This window comes from Dermacentor andersoni, chromosome 9, assembly GCF_023375885.2.
Source record: "Dermacentor andersoni chromosome 9, qqDerAnde1_hic_scaffold, whole genome shotgun sequence".
Lineage (NCBI taxonomy): Eukaryota > Metazoa > Arthropoda > Arachnida > Ixodida > Ixodidae > Dermacentor > Dermacentor andersoni.
The window spans coordinates 139,271,356-139,291,232 of NC_092822.1; positions in this window are offsets into that span (position 1 = coordinate 139,271,356).

Below are 19,877 nucleotides of genomic sequence, written 5' to 3' on the forward strand. Positions count from 1 at the left end.
CCAACTGTTCACTCATTATCGAAAAGTCTGCGCCAGTATCGACTAAAGCTGTCACGTCGTGCCCATCAATTATTAAGGGTAGGTCGGCACTTACAAATTCGTCAGCGTCCTGTTTCTCCGGGTTGCTCTGCTCGTTTCTCAGTAATAATGGGGGATTTTCGGCGGTTCGACGACTTGCAACCTTCCCCCGGAGGTCGCTGATTTCAGTTTCCCCGCCGTGGGCTTGGAGAGCGGCCTCGTACCACGTCGGCGAAACTGCGACGGTTCGGCGAAGAATAACGTAATGGAGACGGCGAGCGCGACCGAAGATTAGCTGAGCTGCCTTGTTCCCGAGTGACACTGTCGTCGAAGCGTGGATGTCTCTCTTGAAACTGGCGCGGAGTGGCAGGTGACATTTCCTGGATGCCACCCTGGCGATGAGGGCAAAAACGATAAATGTGCCCTGGTTCGCCACAGTGAAAACACAATGGTCGGCGATCAGCAGTGCGCCATACGTCGGTCCTGCGAAGCTGTGGTCGCCTGAAATGCTCCCTCTGTATCCAGGCAACAACAGGTGGCCGCTGGTGGTACTGCTGTACCGGCATGGTAGAAAGCGGGCGACGGACAGCGTCTGCGTAGCTATATGCCCGTGGCTCGAAGCGAGGCCCAGGACTCGGTTAAGGGAGTGGCTCAGGAGGTGCTAATGCTTGCCGAATTTCTTGGCGAACAACTTCAGCGACCGAAGCAACAGTAAACTCCTTCGGTGTCACAGTTTGCTTCGCAATCTCCTCGCGCACAATGTCCCTTATCAGTTGACGCAGCGAGGTCTCGTCTGTCACTGTGAGTACTGCGGCTCCTGCAGGCGCATCGTTAGTCAGGCGTTCGTATTGCCGACAACGCTGCTGGAGCGCCCGCTCGATTGCTGTGGCTTCCTTAATGAATTCTTCCACTGTTGTAGGTGGGTTACGCACGAGACCAGCGAATAGCTGTTCTTTGACGCCGCGCATGAGATGGCTCAGCTTCTTCGAATCCGGCATGTTGGGATCCGCGCGGCGAAACAAACGAGACATCTCCTCGGCAAACATGGAGACACTTTCATTGGGCTTCCGAATGCGCAACTCGAGAAGGCGTTGTGCATTATCTCGGCGATCAGTGCTTCCGAAGGTGTCAAGTAGCCGACGGCAAAATTCGTCCCACGTTGTCAAATGTGCCTCGCGGTTTTGGAACCACGTCCTTGCGCTACCTTCAAGAGCGAAGTACACATTGGAAAGCTTCTGGTCCGGACGCCACTGATTGACCTTAGCTACGCGTTCGTACTGGTCCAACCAGTCTTCGGCGTCTTCGTACGTGTCACCGTGGAAGCTTGTGGGGACTAGATTGTTTTGGATAGTCACCTGTGTTGGACTCGCAATCGCCATTTCCTGAGTCGGTGAGGTCGCTGACGAAGTTTGTTGCAAGAGACCGAATTCCGGGCACAGACCTTGTAGGCGGCGGCTTGCGCGGTGCACAGGTGTCTCGACGCGTGGATGATGTCTTGAAGCGCTGGACGGAGGGCTACTCGCAGGAGTCGTCCCTATCATTAGGCGATGATGCGATACCCAGCACGTCCACCAGTGTCACGGCTCACTTGAGACAAGAGCGGAGAGCGGTATTTTATCTGGACAATTGGAACAAGCGTTCAGTCTTGGCTTCTTCTTCTCTAGCACCCTCACTTGCACGCACGAGGTCGTCGTCCTCGTCGTCAGCATGGTTGGGCACAGATGGCGTCGCGGCAATATGAAGCAAACATTGGCGTCAGAATGGCTCCACTAAACGCCGTGTAGCCGTCACGAGCACAGCACACTCGACTATTTCGCGTGTTGTGTGGAACTGCTTACACTTAGTTCTCTAATAAATGGTGATTCACTCACTAATGGTGTTCTAAGAGCAAGAGCATCTTAAGACTGCTTACTAGCATGCACATTGAGAGTAAGTAGCTTTTATTTGCGCTCGTCATTTCGACTGCAAGCAGAATACAGCAGATATAAGCTGGTTGTTGGCACACGTCACGTCATAATCATATATACACACAAAAAAGTTAGTAAGAACACTCTGTTTGGACGCAACAGCAACGCGTGGAACCAACCCTTCATAAATAACGTCTAAGAGCAGTGAACATAGCACGCGTAATCTCCAGTTGGTATTTCCTGTGCACGAAATACCCCTACTTATTAATACGCGCTTTGTCGATAAAGAAGATTGATTTGCGAAGCTCCTGTGATACAGTTTTTCAGAAGCAAATGAAACCGTAAATAGTACTACTTTAAGCACGGCCAGGGAATATAAATATCTAGGAGCCTATTTAACGAGTTATTTGAGGTGCACTAGGCACGTTCACCACATCAAAGTTAAGGCTGCACGTGTTTCGGGTTTTTTGAGACGAAATATCAGCGAACTTCTATTTAACTTCCAAGGACAACTGTATTTCACTCGTAGCGGCGATGGAGCTGCGCACCACCCCCGCAGCCAAAAACAACTCCGCGGGGCGTCCCGTAAGCGGACCTTCGCGAGTGTTGGACACCAGGCACATGGACACATGATCCTGTGCCGAACGTCGTGCGCGAGCTCCATTTTCTGATTACTTTGTTTACTGCTTTCCTTTCGCACTAGGTCCGCGCATCGCACTTCTCTACGCTCCTTCTCCCTCTTTTCTCCTCTCTCTCTCTAAAGCCCTCGCCACTTCCGGCGCCCTGCGCACGCCCGCTCAATTCTCTTTTTGGACAGAATAAACTAGACCTTGTTACCGAAAAGACGTGTGTCCGTCTCGTTTACCACCGCTCTACACACTCATGTGCGCTCATTGTTGGAGTACGCATGCGTTTGCTGGGATCCGCATACCAAAGAGCTGGCCGATACGCTTGAAAAAATACAGAATAGGGCAGTGCGATTCGTTCTAGGTAATTGGGATCGGCAACTTAGTATGAGAGGAAGCAAAAGTAAACTTAAATGGGAAGACCTGAAAGATCGTAGACGAAACCTCAGGTGGAAATTTTTCCATAATATCTACCATTCTAAAACAGGAATCGATAAGGAGAAGTTCATCCAAGAGCCGTCCTATGTATCCTAAAGAAGGGACCACAGTCTCAAAGTAAATGAATTTTCCTTTAAAGGTGACTTCTTGCGCTATTCATTTTTTGTTAGATGTATAAGAGAGTGGAATGGTCTTCCGCCTATGATTGTATCCATTGTGTCGAATGATGATTTTTACCACGCTTTGTGTGATTAGTTTCTTTATTGGTGTCAAATATGATGCTTATTTTATGTATCCCCCTGCTGGTAATGCCTGCAAAGGCGAAGCAGGTATCAAATAAATAAATAAAATAAAATAATGTTTGAGAAGAAACCGAAGCAAACAAACACGCTAGGGAAACTGACATGGTGGAACAAACGCCAACTAGCCCAGGAAAGCACCCTGCTTGCTTAAGGGGAGACTGAGTAGTACGAATAATCAGACGTGCCTGTTTACATAACAAAAAAGAAAAGAACACTTTCAAGGACAACGACATGTTCTAGCCGGGAAGTTTCGCCCTCAAAAAGGATCGGAATAGTCGCCGTGTTTGAAGTAGTCGGAGCAGACGTGCTTTGGAAGTTCTGCCGGATCCATTCAATTTGCATAGTCTTGGGAAGACCCGCATCTGGAACAAATATTGAAGCTACAGCTGAGTATTTTTCGGCTCATCCCCTATGCTCTCGCTTATACGGAACAAAATTCCAGGACAGCTTTTAATTGTTACTACAAAGAAGCGCACCTTTCTTTAAAGCACAGGGCGTCAACTCTGTTTAAAAAATAAAGCTGCCGCGGTGTGCTTTCTTGGCATATGAAGCAAAGGTTGATGGCCGCGCAGCATTTTCACTGATATAACAGGTGAAGCTGGCTCTACAGACACCTTCAGTGATCGGCTGTTGCGGGAAATGTGCATCAGCCATCAGTGGCTTATAACATACCGTATCTAGCAGTGAAATGAATTATATCAAGTGGAGGATTATGGCGATGAGCTCTGTGAGACCTATACACCACTTCTAGAGCCCTTAAATTATAATTTTATACTTTGTAAACACCTATTCTGAATCAATTTTCGTACATAATCATTCTTCTAGTTCCGAACATCTTAATAATCTAGACCAAACAAGCTTTGAACCTGAGGACTAAGGACCAACGAAGATTCTCTGTCATTTTCTTCGGCAGAGTCTCGCCGGTTGCATGGAGGTAACAGCTTTGCGATTAAGGTGTCTTAATTGTACCGTGTGTGCTAGCTCGTGTGAACCAAGGCGTTCAAAGAAAGAGGTTCGGCAGCCTGTTACACTCCTGTAACACTTGAAGGCGAAAGCTTGCTGCACACTTTGTAATGCATAAAGTTATGCGGTCGGAGGGGTCAGACATCTTGCAAGAGAGAAAGAGCTGCAATGTGAAAGTAGACGTATGACGATGTTGGTAGACCACCTCACGATACACGGTATCACCTATTGCACTACCTAAGGGTTCTTTCGTTCTTTATTTCGTTTTCTCTTTCTTTCCATCTTTCCGTCTTTCTTTCTTTCTTTGCCTTTTTTTCTTTGATGTTTGGTTCGTTATTTCTTTCGTACCTGCTTTAGGTTTTTCTTTGTTTCCTCCATGCTTTCTTCCTTTCGTTTCATCATTCATAGTCATCGATACTTCGTTTCCTCATTGGGGTATGAGCCCTTCCTGATGATTATATTTTTTTGCACCAGTGATTTTTTGCGCAACTGGGCTAGACGCCGCTTTCTTTGGGTACGAGCCATTACAACAAGCCACTTACGGCTTTCACCTTAGAATTGAAAGCCCAACGCCAAATAAAATCCTAAGACCTACGGTACTCGGTCGTCCGAGGTCTGAAGACCCAACACCGTAAGTCCTATTATCGCATTTTGCACCGCGAATTTCAAACCTATTTTTTCCTTTGAACCGCTTGGCTGACGTTAGGTAGGGCGCACTATATATCACGTTCCATGCAGTTGTCTCTCCTACTGAAAGAAATTATAGCAGCTTTGCACTTTCCACGAGACGTTTATTCCATGTCTATGTCCATTACTCATTCAATGGAAGAACGCCAGGGGGTCGGAGCGTAGATATGCGCGTCGCATGGACTCCCCTTCCAATAATCATTTCCCAAAGTTTAGGAGCCCAGCTCACAAAAAAATTTAACTAAATTATAGGGTTTTACGTGCCAAAACCACTTTCTGATTATGAACGAGAAGAAAGGGGGTTAACCGAGGGGCCCGATTTTTATTAGTCATATCATAAGAAGCCAACAAACACTGACACCAAGGACAACACAGGGGAAATTACTTGTGCTTGATAAGCGAAATAAAGAAACAATAACTTAATGGAAATTAAAGTAGATGAAAAAACAACTTGCCGCAGGTGGGAACCGAACCCACAACCTTCGCATTTCGCGTGCGATGCTCTGCCAGTTGAGCTACCGCGGCGCTATTTCCCCATCCACTTTCTTGGGTATTTATGTGTACTAGTAGAACCCTGGGAGTGTTAGCCAGCGCCACCACTCACATACCTTGGCGGCGGACGTGGAACGTCCTTGTTGCCGCAGGCGTCACGAGAACGTGGTCTTTTTCGGTGGAGGCAACTGGTCAATAAACCCACATATGCTACCTGAAGGCATCAATGTCGCTGGATTCGGGACCCTCGTTATGTAATAAACGAGAAGAAAGGGGGTTAACCGAGGGGCCCGATATTTATTAGTCATATCATGAGAAGCCAACAAACACTGACACCAAGGACAACATAGGGGAAATTACTTGTGCTTAATGGAACGAAGAAACGATAAATTAATGGAAATGAAAGTGGATGAAAAAACAACTTGCCGCAGGTGGGAACCGAACCCACAACCTTCGCATTTCGAATGCGAAGGTTGTGGGTTCCCATCCCCCATGCAAGTGAATGCGAAGGTTGTGGGTTTGGTTCCCACCTGCGGCAAGTTGTTTTTTCATCCACTTTAATTTCCATTAATTTATCGTTTCTTCATTCCATTAAGCACAAGTAATTTCCCCTATGTTGTCCTTGGTGTCAGTGTTTGTTGGCTTCTCATGATATTTCTGATTATGAGGCACACCGTAGTGGAAGACTCCGGAAATTTGGACCACCAGGGGTTCTTTACCGTGCACCTAAACCTAAGTACACGGGTGTTTTCGCATTTCGCCCCCATCGAAATGCGGCCGCCGTGGCCGGGATTCGATCCCGTGACCTAGCCCAGCTCATAGGCGTCCGTTCCTGGATAGAGCGTCAGCAATCGGCGTAACCGCGCCAACGCTCGCGTGCCACTGCTGACGCGTTTGTCGTCGTGTTCTACCCCAGCTGACTCCAATGGCGCTCATCATGCCAGCGTTCCCATACCGCCCGTCTCTCTGCGAAGGCGCTGACGGCACTGGCCTACTACCAGACACTGCGCTGATTTCGCTGCAAAATTATTTGCCTCAATACTCGCGTGTTTGTCGCTGTCTTCTTCCACAGCTGCCTCCAATCGCGCTCCCAGCATGACATTGGGACACATCCAAGACACTTTCAAGGGATCCTCACTAGAGCGCGACGTGGGAGACCTAGGCTATTCCAGCTCATTAGGCTGCCAACGGCGCCCACCAGAGTCAACAACGGCGTTACCAGAGGCATGAACCCCGCACTCACACTTACGCGCAATGTCAGGGGCGCGACTTGGATGAACCTATACGAAACTGGACAACGATCGCAACATTATTAAGGTTTCAATACCATCACCCAAGATTCGCCGAGTGGTCGAGGGTGACGTGGTACTGAAGGTTTGGACAACTTCCTGCACGCGCTGGCTCGCGGAGCACCCGCCGGACGTTTTCAAAGGCTGGGCAGACTCGGTTCGCGGCTCGCGCAAGGCAAACTCGAAAACATTAGACGCACGATAGAGGCATCGGGGGTCCATCTGCACCTGCTTCACCTCTCGGAGGGCAGACGAAGCATGCTAGAAAGATGGCAGAGGCAGGCGAATGCCTACCGGCGAATAGCCTCTGTGTCGGAACAGGCAAACAAGTACGCGGCAAAATTTGTCGTAGATGGTTGGCTAAAACTTTCGGTCCCTTCAACGTGCCCTGGGTACCGTCCAGACTTGGATGCTACTCAGGAGCATGCTGGAAACTGAGAATTCAAAATTAGGCATGAACAGCAGTCTTCAATACATTGCACATTCCTTTCCAGAGATGTACGGAGCATTGCTACAGGTACTCAAACACCGCTACATCGGCAGCGCGGACGTCCCGCCTTGCACCTTAAAATACACGGGTCACAAGGGCGTCGAAATCGACGCTCCAATAACGCTGCAGGACGTGTACGCGGCGGCACAGGCGGCCAACCAAAACTTGGCCCCGCGATCGGACCACGAACTAATGCAATGATTAGGAACCTCAGCGACGAGACTCTGGATCGGATTACGACCATAGAAGGCCAAGAGCATAACCATCCCCTAACCGGCCAAATTTCCAGCTATCGGAAGTCTGTGACCCATCTGGTTCACGTCTTGTATGGGCAAGATTTTCAACAGAGGGGCGCACATCGGACTCCAAAGCCACATTGACAGGAAACATTTATTTTCCGCCACGGTGATTGGATTCCGACCCGGGCTCTCGGCCCGAAGACGCCTTCCTCTTGATACGAGAGGATGTGCTGGGTGGAGTCCGCGTGGGAAGCGAAACGCTCATACTGGGCCCTAGACCTCGATGGGGCCTTCGCCAACATTTCACACGAGGTCATCCTCTCTGAACTGAGCGACATGAGCTGTGGCGAACGGATCTTCAACTACCTTAAGTCCTTCCTTTACAGTCAGGCGGTGACTATTGGTATTGAGCAGATGAGGTCGGACCCTTTCCTCATGCCCAACAAAGGCCCGCAGTAAGGATAGATCATATCACCCCTGCTTTTCAACATCGCGATGTCTAGGCTATCTCATGCTCTAGACGAGATCCCGCAGCTGGGCTACATGCTTTACGCAGATGACATTATGCTTTGGGTGACAAAAGGATCGCTAGCGCAAAAGGATGACACGCTGCAGAGGGACCCGACGGTTGACTCAGAGCTTGCCAGGAGTAGCGGACTCTCCTGTGGGCAGGAAGAACCGGAGGCCATCCGCGTGCACAGCCGATACTACAGAAGTAATGAGAGATAAACCTTTGACGGTCACGCAATTGCCGAAGTTTCAAAAGCCCGAATCTTGGGCTGCTGGATCCAGAGCAATGACAGAAACACGCATACGATCGCCACACTACATAAAACGTCCAGTCAATAATTAGAAGAATTACACATCATAAGAAAGCCGTGAAGGAAGACACCGTCAGACTCGTCCAAGCATTGGTAGCGTAACGTAAAGCTTATCCTATCACACGCTCATCAAGACTGGGGAGAGACAAGTGGATGCCATCATCAGAAACGCGTACGAAGCAGCCCTAGGGCTGCCGCGTTACACGCCGACAGAGAGAATGCCAGCCCTCGGCTTACATAAGCCGTACACAGAGCTAAAGGCGGCGGTATTGATCTTGCAGAGGGACCAATCGAGCGGCACATCTGCGGGTAGAACCGTTTTAAACCGGGCGGGCATACCGCCACGTCCGCAGCACCTAGGCGAGGTGCTGGTGGACTTGCCAAGAGATACGAGGAAACACATTTGGGTGGCTCCGCTGCCGAGAAACATGCATCGATACTTGCACAGAGAAAGACGAATCGCAAGGGTAGAGCCACTCCGCAAGCAGATGGAATCGGACCCTAGCACAACGTACGTCGATGCGGCCACGTACCACGAAGGTGGCCGATGCCACGTCTTGACGGTAGTGAAGGAAAAACTCGGTCTGCGAGCAAGCTTATCGACGCTCCGTCAGCGGGGGCCACGGCCGACAGATAATCCTGTTCTCTGGCGATCGGAGAACAGGAGCGCGAGGGAATGTCGTCCGTCACAATTTAAGGGTCGCAAGACACGCGCCGCCTCTTTACGGTGGGTCGCGTGCCCTCAGCCGTGGCGTGGCTACTCAAACCCACGCAAACCTGCACCACCGCTCGGTTTCGTGCCCGGGCCACGCCGGACTAAAGGCCGAGTGCTAGCTCGAGAACTTTTTGACCGAGCTGCGGCGGATGGTCCCTCCCCGTCGCCCGCGATTAATATCCCATTTCGCGCTACAGAAATCCTGTAAATCCAGCGTTTCGAGCCTCAAAAATATGGTACTCCTCGCAAGTCACTCTTGGGGGAAGAGGCTGTCGATCTTAGAGAGATACATGTGTACGTTTATCCGCATTTGCCAAAGCCACAGGCTCTACATCCGACGCTATACCGAAACTCGTCTGTAGTAAGCCCATACTCTACCATATTTCGGGGGGGGGGGGGGCGAGAGGGAACCCATAAGTCTAGATGATTACCTAGGTAAACCATTACCCCCCTATGGAATCATGGGAGGTACAGCTCGCCAGCTCTGACCCATAGGAGCAAATGGCGCTTCTGAAGTAAATTCGGCCGGCAGCCGAGGTCAGTGGAGCCCAGGACTTGGGGCTCCACCTATATAGGATCTCCAAGACCATCAGGTCTTAGAGACCTGATGGTCTTACTCTCTTTATTAACGTTTCCATCATCATCATCAGGATTATTCACTAAATATACTTATCTGCTTAAAGTTTTCAAGGGAAGAGTACTTTGACTGCCAACAACTCCTCGTAGTGTTCCTCAGGCTATCTCGTTTGCAAGGTTGCTTGTAACTGTCACCTTTACAAAGTTCGGAGAAGAGCGATAGCCTAAATAAACATCAAGACAACGCATTGATGGAAAATTACAATTGAGCTAACTACGTGGGGAGTGATTTCTTCGCGAACGCTTGATTTTTTTTCCCTGAATAAAATAGACGATCTATGCTTTTTTTTTTTCGTATTCTAGCATTGAAAGTTTTCTTCGTCAAAGTAAATTCTGAGAAAAAGAGCAAAGGTGCAGCCCCGCTAGAACGCACTCAGGACTATTATTACAAGCACATCAATGGCAGTTCCTGCGACGATAACGGCTGTAATAAAATGGATCGAGCGACACTACTCTTAGGTCCCAGCAGTTAACGCAGAAATATCTAAATGACTGGTTTTCGCATGTGCAAAGCTTGTGCGTTTTAGGAAATCTGAAAAAACCCGGCGCAGCTTGAATTCGCTGTTCTGGAACAGCACGCAGCCGCAAAATGCATTTGACGTCTCAGTGGCCGCCTTTATCTAAGGCTTTGTTTCCTGCATGTTCGGGACCTCGACGCCACATGAAGCTACGGCGTCTTCTGCCATCTTCATACTTCTCATGACAACAGAAGCAGCTAACCGATGGAGACAGCATACCGAGTGGACTGTCCATCTCAGTTAGGCTGTCCATCGGGCTGTCTGAACGTGAACGAGGCAGGTGTCGGCAGCGTATTTCTCGCTCGTACAGCTTCAGCCAATCAGCAGCACCCAAAATAAACAGTCGAATAGGTGGACACTTAAACAACTTACACCCAGGCTCGAGCCTATCTGCGATATTCGCAAATGAGCGGTGATCGTAAGCTGACGCCCGTGCGACGGACACCGTCAGCTACATCCCACGCCGTTCCCGATTTAAAATTAACAAACAAAACTAAGAAAAGTGAGTGAACTTGCAACGCAGTCTCCTGTTCCATTTGCTAATCGGTTTTGTTTTAATAATTCTCATTTGTACATGTAAAAAAAATACCAACAACTGCATCTCGTTCTAACAGACGTTAGAATATCAGGCAATCACAGGAGGCACGTATGTTTTCGATGCCGAAGGTAGCACTGGCCTTCCGGAAGTTGGTTTCCAAAACTTTAAAAACACTTGCGCTGTTTTCCCGTCTTCCACCTTTCTCGTTTGAACTTGAAGCACTAACAACAGCGTCGACCAACTGGCCCGAAATCGCATCTCCCGAAGACGTGCTGAGCAGCCCTAATCGAATAACAAGGACCATTTCCGACAAGACTCTTCGTTTGCGGAGCGCTTGTAATGTTAGTGCGACCTCATCTTTGGTTATCAGGTCAGCGTGCACGAAGGGGTCCGCGGGTGACGCCCAGAGCGCTCAAGTAGAGAAACGCTGCAACATCAGGCCAGCGCCGCCCTTGGTTCCGAGCTGTAAACAAGGCTAAATGATTTCCATGTCCCACACACGTGGCGCTGCGTGAACCCTGTACAGCGGTGCGCGGCCAGATACGTGGTTTTCTTTCATGGCCACGCGTGGTGGTCAAATGCAAAAACGCTCACTTTATCTGTTTTCGATGCTGTCGGAGAACCTCAGGTCATTAAAATTTATTTGGATCTATCGGTACAGCGTTTCTCATAGCAAGACTGTGACATTGCGCCATGAGGTATTAATGCGTTAGCATTATTTCTATACTTCATGCAATGTCTTCGGGCTATCTATCTATATCGGTGTGTTTGCATGCATGTCTTTATCTAGTCGTTTTACCGCCTTCCTTAGTCCTGTGTAGTCCGTGGTTGAATTGTTAGCGGATCGAGTTGCTGTGCTGAGGTAACAGGGCACGAAACCAGCCATCGGGCCGACTTGATCACTGAGCATCTGCCAATGTGTACATACGGGCCGGTCTTCAACGAACTTTTTTCACGCCGACACGAGCCACTATAGATGCGGGACTCGGTTGGCACTGCTGTTCGAAGAAACTCTTTGACAGCGATTTGGAACACTGAATATGGACCACTCGGTCATTACTGGTCTTTAATGAGCGTATTTGACCCCAACTTGGTTAATTAGGTATGTGGCACTGGGATAGGGCCACTTTACACTGACGAAAAAGATCCCTTCAATTTCTCCGTTAATGAGCGAACTCGAACTTACGTCACAAGGATTCCTCAAGGACAGCAACTCGACGCATTCGCAGGCAGCGCCACAAATGCACTGTGTCGCTTTTGAAAGAACACCTTTCACGCCAACGCTTTAGCGAACCTGTTGTTCTTGGACTTGGGGTAAAAAAATTAAATTATAGGGTTTTACGTGCCAAAACCACTTTCTGATTATGAGGCACGCCGTAGTGGAGGACTCCAGAAATTTCGACCGACTGGGGTTCTTTAACGTGCACCTAAATCTAAGTACACGCGTGTTTTCGCATTTCGCCCCCATCGAAATGCGGCCGCCATGGCCGGGATTCGATCCCGCGACCTCGTGCTCAGCAGCCTAACACCATAGCCACTGAGCAACTACGGCGGGTTGGGACTTGGAGTCTGCTTGACCAGTTAGCAATAATAGCAATGTGCATATGCCTGCACAATGGCTGGCTTTCAAGTGTGACCCTCGGTTTCACTAGACTGATATTCCAGGCAGAAGAAAGGAAATCGCTCCGTGCAAACGTTTTTCGGCGTTTACATCCAGAAACGTGGCAGAGACTGCGTTACTGATGCGAGATATGCTTTTTTTCTGTCTTTTCTGTTGCCCTGATGAAAGTGTCCTGATGAAAGTCCATTATATTCTTTTAGTTCCCGGGGTTATAGGCGACTGGTATGAGTCAGTTGTGAGTGTAGTGCCCTTAATGCCTGGTCTTGGTAGAAAGCCATATGAAGTAAGCATAGTTCTTTTATTGTCCGTATAAAGATGGTAAGATTGGCTTACTAACTAAATTAACAAACATAGTGTCAGCGTGCACAGGCAAACATAAAGACATTGCACTCGATGACCGCGGGAACTCGTCGTCAAAACGCTGGCGTGCGTAGGCGCGGCAGCAGCAACGAGCGAAGTGGCGTTCGTTCGCTCCAATGCAAACTGGGCGGCGAGAACAGAGCATGTCCTTCTACAGATCGCTCTCAAATTGGGGCGCGAGGAGACCGCGCGCGGTCCCGCAATGTACGCAGTTGCTGCTGGAGTAGGACGCTGCCCGCCTCCCCGCTTTCCTCCCTTGTGAGCGCGAGAGTTAGTCGCGATCGTCGCCTCCCCTCGCGCGCCTTCACTTGCACATGCTGCATACGGCGCGCGGCGTCACCTTTGCACTTTACACGGAACATGGCGGCGACGCCGACTGCAAAAATGCGCCTACAGCGTTCATACGATTGCTTTCGCAATAATAAAAAGAAGCACCTGTGACAGCAGAATTTTTAGCAGGCATCGTATATGCCTGTGACTGAGGCTATCGTCCGCTCCGAGAATGTTTAACACTTTATGTAGTTTTTTGCTTTAGGCTTGATACGCCTCAAAAATTGCGTTGTAGCTGGTAAGTCAATCTATTTGCTTTCCAGAATAGTAAATATTTCCTCCTGAGTAAAAAATTGGAGCACGCTTAAGCTTCGCCTTTAATAGTAGAACGCGATAGCATTCAAACATCCGTGACTGCTTCTCACGCTTACCGGCAACTGGAGCGTAAGTAGCCGTAATCTATTTATTTTTATTTTTATTCATACAAGTACCTGCAGCACCACAAGGGCATTATTGCAGGGGGGGGGGGGGCAAATTGAAGAAAAATGAACATGTGACAAAAACTTGACACAGCTAAGCACAGGTGGTAAAAGTAACAAAAAACGCAACATCGATGAGTCATCTCGACGGCAAAACGGCCTTCAGTGAAAATGCGGTACAAAATTGCAAGACAGAAATGGAAAGGGTACACTATCGCATGAAGTGCAATGCCAGCCAAATGATATAAAGAAAACCGGATGATATACTACGACAGACTGCGTGACAATAAAGACAGAAACTCTGAACACGTTTTACATTCACTAATGCTCCTGGGAAGCCTATTCCAGTGTGCGGAAGCATGCGGAAAAGATGAATTACGGTAGACATCAGTACGACAGCGCATTTCAAGAACTTTCAGCTCGTGATCACATCGTTTAGAGATGAAGTGGGGAGGGAAAATGTACAAGTTCTTATTTATTCCTGTGAGATCAGAGTAAATTCGGAAAAAAAGTTCTAATTTTGCATTTAATCGGCGGTGAGCTAGTGTTTTCCAACCAAGGTCCTCTTTAACTAATGCAATACTGCTACGGAAGTTATAATTACCAGAAACAAATCTTGCAGCGTGGTTTTGGACGCGTTCAAGCTTTTCTATAAGGTTAGAGCTTTGAGGGTCCCATACCTGGCAAGCGTATTCGAGTACCGGACGAACATTTGTTATGTAAAGCAGTTCTTTCACTTTCTGGGGGGCGTATTAAAAATTTCGTCTAACAAGGTTTAGCATATGAGATGATTTTAAGGTGAAGTATTCAATATGTCTGTTCCATGTTAAATTTTCTGAAAAATAGACCCCGAGGTACTTGTAGTGTTGGACCTTTTCAAGAAGTAGTCCGTCCAATTGATAGACTGATCTCACAGGAAAGCGTTTACGGGTGAATGACAGAAGTTGGCATTTAGCACTGTTCAAACACATGCCTCACTTAATGGACCAAGCATGAATTTTGTTTAGATCATTCTGCAAACTACTAACATCACAATCATTTTCTACATTCTTGTATATGGCACAATCATCAGCATATAACCTCAGTTTGTATTCTAGATTGTGGGCAATGTCATTTATAAAGACTAAAAATAACAAAGGCCCCAAAACAGACCCTTGGGGGACGCCAGAGGTTACGGTGACAGGTGTTGATTTAGTGCCGTTTATTAAAACACGCTGTGTTCGTCCAGACAGGTAATTTCCAATCCAATGTACTATTGCAGGGTGTATACCGAGACAAGATAATTTATGTAAAAGCAATGCATGAGAAACGGTGTCAAAAGCTTTCCGGAAATCCAAAAATATGCAGTCTACCTGAAATCCAAGGTCAAAAGTGTAAAAGAGATCATGGGAGAACTGTACCAGTTGAGTCGTACATGACAAGCCAGGCCTGAATCCATGTTGAAAATTCGAAAAGAAATTATTGCTTTGAAGGTGTTTCATCACAGCACTGTATATAATGTGTTCTATTGTTTTGCAACATACACATGTTAGAGAAATAGGCCTGTAGTTTTCTAGTACATTTTTGGGACCGTTTTTATGAACGGGAACGACGTGGGCTACCTTCCACTCTGCAGGTAATGAAATGGTATTTAATTATTTATTAAACAGAGCTACCAAAAATGCGCAATTTCTGGAGAGCAGGATTTCAATACCTGCGACGGAATACCTTCAGGACCGCCAGCCGATTTGTTGTTCAGATTGGGAATAAGCTTCAGAACACCGTTATATGTGACAGTAACCATAAGCATATTCTCGTAGACTATTTCTTGTATTTCAGGCAGTTTACCAGTGTACGTCTCAGAAAAAAACACTTTTAGAATAGGAATTCAGACAGCAAGCCTTCTCATATCATCAAGCACTGTTTTCTCGCCAACTGACAAAATAGGGACAGTGGTGCCCACTTTACCATTTATTTTAACAAATTTCCAAAATTCTTTAGGATTATCCCTCAACTTTGCATCAAGCGATGAGATATAAGTTTGTTTATTTACCTTTATTTCTTGCTTAATTTTGTAGTTCACGTGACGCATTTCATCGAAAACAGACTGGTTGCGAGTCTTCAAATACGAAGCATAAATCTTTACCTGGAAACGCTTGCCGCGAACGCTATGCACGAAGTCTAGCTTCGTGGTGGAACCGTGGCTAGAGTCACTGGAAAACATTTCAGAGTACCGCATTCGTTTTCCCCGTGCCGCCGACACGTTCATTGGCCCAACCGTACCATGTGACCTCTGGGGTGCCATATACCTTCCAAGCGCCGGGCGGGCCGGCTGAGTTAGAGCGCAGGCAGCGCAGGTTGCCAACGTATTTTTTTTTTTGTGTGTGTGTGTGTGTGTTCCGATTGTCGCGCTCGCATTTGACTGCAAGGAAATCATGCCTGGCTGCTGCGCCTTCGGATGCAGCAACCGCACTGAGTCTGGAAAGACTTTTTTCTCGATTCCGACCGGGAAAAATGACCGAGAGCGTCATTCTGCGTGGTTACACAGAATCGGCCGGGAGAACTTCAAGCCTACAGAAAACACCCGCGTGTGCGAGATATAAGTACACCTTGCTTGTGCTTTTCGGCACTGTTTAGAAGATATTTAGGCGAAGTGCACGCGGTGTTAGCGATGCTACGAAAATAGGAGTTCATTGCAGGGATCGTTCGCGCCTTGCACGCTTGACGAGGGTACAAGTGTACGCGTTTGTTGCTCAACACACGTGGTTATTCCGTGCTCGTGGCACGCGAAGGCACACTTGTCGCGCGAGAATTCCGCGTCCTCACGTGCACCAGGTACTCGCATGATTTCTCCGCGCACGTGAGCGCGCTCTCGCCTCGAGTCGCTCGACCCATATGGTACTTGTTTTTCGCAGATCGTGACGATCGCAGTCAATAAAAACATGGTCAATGCGAGGCCCATGGTACTTCCTTTTTTCCACTTATCCTTTGCTCATTTATACATACGCATTTCGAGCTTGAAGCCAATGGCCAGGTGATATTCACAACACATGCTTCAAATTTTGAGCTTGTAAGCCGAGCACATGCAATGAACTGAAGTCAGCATACATATTATGTTTTATGTTGAAATGCTACGGTGCATATCCAAATAATGTTGTGCTTGATGCATAACAAGAAATACAAAACAACAGAACACCCAGTAGCTTTAGCCTCACTCTGTCACTATGCATGTTACATAAGCCGCTCTAAAAGCACGAGAATTTCATACATCGCCTATGTAACTTAGAAAAAAAGGTGCTGCGTCACCAGCGGGCGTTCCTGCTTTTTTTTTTTTACACAGGCAGCTAATTTTGGCATTCTAAGAAAACAGTCATAAATAAGTTGAGAAGCGTAGCCGCTCATGAACGCACTAGACAGCCGCCTTCATAAATCGCAATGTAGCAAACTCTCGGTCATTATCAGTGTACAGAAGTACATATACGTTGCTGTAATCACGCAAATGGCTCATATTGGCCTTCCACAAGATTTAGTGCGCAAAATGGTCATCGAAGTTGGTTTTTACGCCTGCTGTGCACAGATCGTCTTACGATCACGGCCAAACTCCGGTGCGCACGCGGCAGTCGCAGTGTGTCTTGCGTATACGGCGGACAAAGTCGCCCTGCAGAATCGAGGACGCGCGGTATCCGTTTACAAACTAAATTAGATGTATCCAATTTAGCTTGTGAAATTATACAATGAACGTACGTGCCTGTGACACTGTCACGTGTTAGTTTCGTCCTGCTTGGAAACATTCAATAGAAGCCGATGGCGGTCCACGATGTTCATGCCCAAAAGCACAAGCTTCCCTCATTCCGGCTCGAAGTGACGAAATGTTTCCTTCGTAGCTCGCTCCGCGGAAGGAAAAAAAAAAAAACGCGTGCATAAGCTCCCGATAGCAGCGCTAAGCTGCTGCCCACAATCGTAGCACAGTTCCAGCAGTAAACACGATCGGCGTGCAAAACAACCACCGGCTGCACTACTTTGCACAAAATAACATTTTATTTTCGTTCTTAGCAACCATTATCTCCAGGCACAAAGTATTTGTACTTCAGAAAACACTCAACCCGATGTGTCACCGAATATCAAGCTCTTCCAACACGGCGGCCTTCCCGCGACGCAGTCGGCTTGGAAGGTATATGGCGGTGGCCGCTCAGTGTTTCCAGTCAAATCCCGACCTTTGCGGTACTCTGAAATTTTTTTGCAGTGACTCTAACCGTGGCCTCTTGCGTGCGCCGCGATGCGGTGGAGGCGAGCACAAACTGGTGTTAATGCGAGGAACCAGGAGCGGCGCTCCGCGGCGAAATGACACCCATTGCCCCGGCGCGCGCAGAATGGCGGACGCCGCGGCCGATCTGTGAACGCTGCGGCCGGTTTGTGTCTGAAGGGGTTGCTTTGAGCTTTCGCATAACAGAATTATGTTTTCTCGTATAGTCAAGTTACAATCCGAGAGCTATCATGCCTATAGGTTACGCGCAAGTAGTAATTTACGATTTCTCTACGTATTCTAGCTTGAGAAATTCAATTACTTCTGTCAATTTCTTGCATCATATAGAAGGCCTGAGTATACTTGGTTCGAAAATATTTTGCTACTTAGACCAGGGGGGGGGGGACACTCCCCGGTTTCGGTGGCACAGGAAATTGGCGCCATCTCTGTAATGGGCGAACGCAAAAATCCGTTTCCCTTGCATGGCATCGTAGATCGTCGCGCGCACGCCCGCCGATCCATGTGGCCGAGCCCTCCCCCCTCCCTAACTCCTCTCTAATCGCCCTCCCTCGTTACTACCCTCGCAACTCCCTCACCGTCGACTGTCTCCGCGCGCACGCCGTGCGGCCCCGCCGGCCCGAAGCCAGCTCAGCCCGCTAAAAACATGACGTTTCATGTTTCGTTATCTGCTGTTATCGCGAAGCGTGCGCTGCTGTGCGTTGACCGGCGTGGCTAGTTTCGTCAGTTTCGTGGTCCTCGGTAGCTGTGTGCTTGTGCTCCGCGATGTTTCAGCCGTTTCACGACTCGTACCGCTCGCGCATCGTCATCATCATCAGCCTAGTTACGCCCACTGCAGGGCAAAGGCCTCTCCCATACCTCTCCAACTACCCCGGTCATGTACTAATTGTGGCCATGCCGTCCCTGCAAACGTCTTAATGTCATCTGCCCACCTAACTTTCTGCCGCCCCCTGCTACGCTTCCCTTCTCTTGGAATCCAGTCCGTAGCTCTTAGTGACCATCGGTTATCTTCCCTCCTCATTACATGTCCGGCCCATGCCCATTTCTTTTTCTTGATTTCAACTAAGATGTCGTTTACCCGCGTTTGTTGCCTCACCCAATCTGCTCTTTTCTTATCCCTTAACGTTACACCCATCATTCTTCTTTCCATAGCTCGTTGCGTCGTTCTCAATTTCAGCAGAACCCTTTTCGTAAGCCTCCAGGTTTCTGCCCGATATGTGAGTACTGGTAACACACAGCTGTTGTACACTTTCCTTTTGAGGGATAGTGGCAACCTACTGTTCATGATTTGAGAATGCCTGCCAAACGCACCCCAACCCATTCTTATTCTTCTGGTTATTTCAGTCTCATGATCCGGATCCGTAGTCACTACCTGCCCTAAGTAGATGTATTCCCTTACCACTTCCAGTGTTTCGCTACCTATCGTAAACTGCTGTTCTCTTCCGAGACTGTTAAACAGTACTTTAGTTTTCTGCAGATTAATTTTCAGACCCACCCTTCTGCTTTGCCTCTCCAGGTCAGTGAGCATGCATTGCAATTGGTCTCCTGAGTTACTAAGCAAGGCAATATCATCAGCGAATCGCAAGTTACTAAGATATTCTCCATCAACTTTTATCCCCAATTCTTCCCACTCCAGGCCTCTGAATACCTCCTGTAAACATGCTGTGAATAGCATTGGAGATATCGTATCTCCCTGTCTGACGCCTTTCTTTATAGGGATTTTGTTGCTTTCTTTGTGGAGGACTACGGTGGCTGTGGAGCCGCTATAGATATCTTCCAGTATTTTTACATATGGCTCATCTACACCCTGATTCCGTAATGCCTCCATGACTGCTGAGGTTTCGACTGAATCAAACGCTTTCTCGTAATCAATGAAAGCTATATATAAGGGTTGGTTATATTCTGCACATTTCTCTATCACTTGATTGATAGTGTGAATATGGTCTATTGTTGAGTAGCCTTTACGGAATCCTGCCTGGTCCTTTGGTTGACAGAAGTCTAAGGTGTTCCTGATTCTATTTGCGATTACCTTAGTAAATACTTTGTAGGCAACGGACAGTAAGCTGATCGGTCTATAATTTTTCAAGTCTTTGGCGTCCCCTTTCTTATGGATTAGGATTATGTTAGCGTTCTTCCAAGATTCCGGTACGCTCGAGGTTATGAGGCATTGCGTATACAGGGTGGCCAGTTTCTCTAGAACAATCTGACCACCATCCTTCAACAAATCT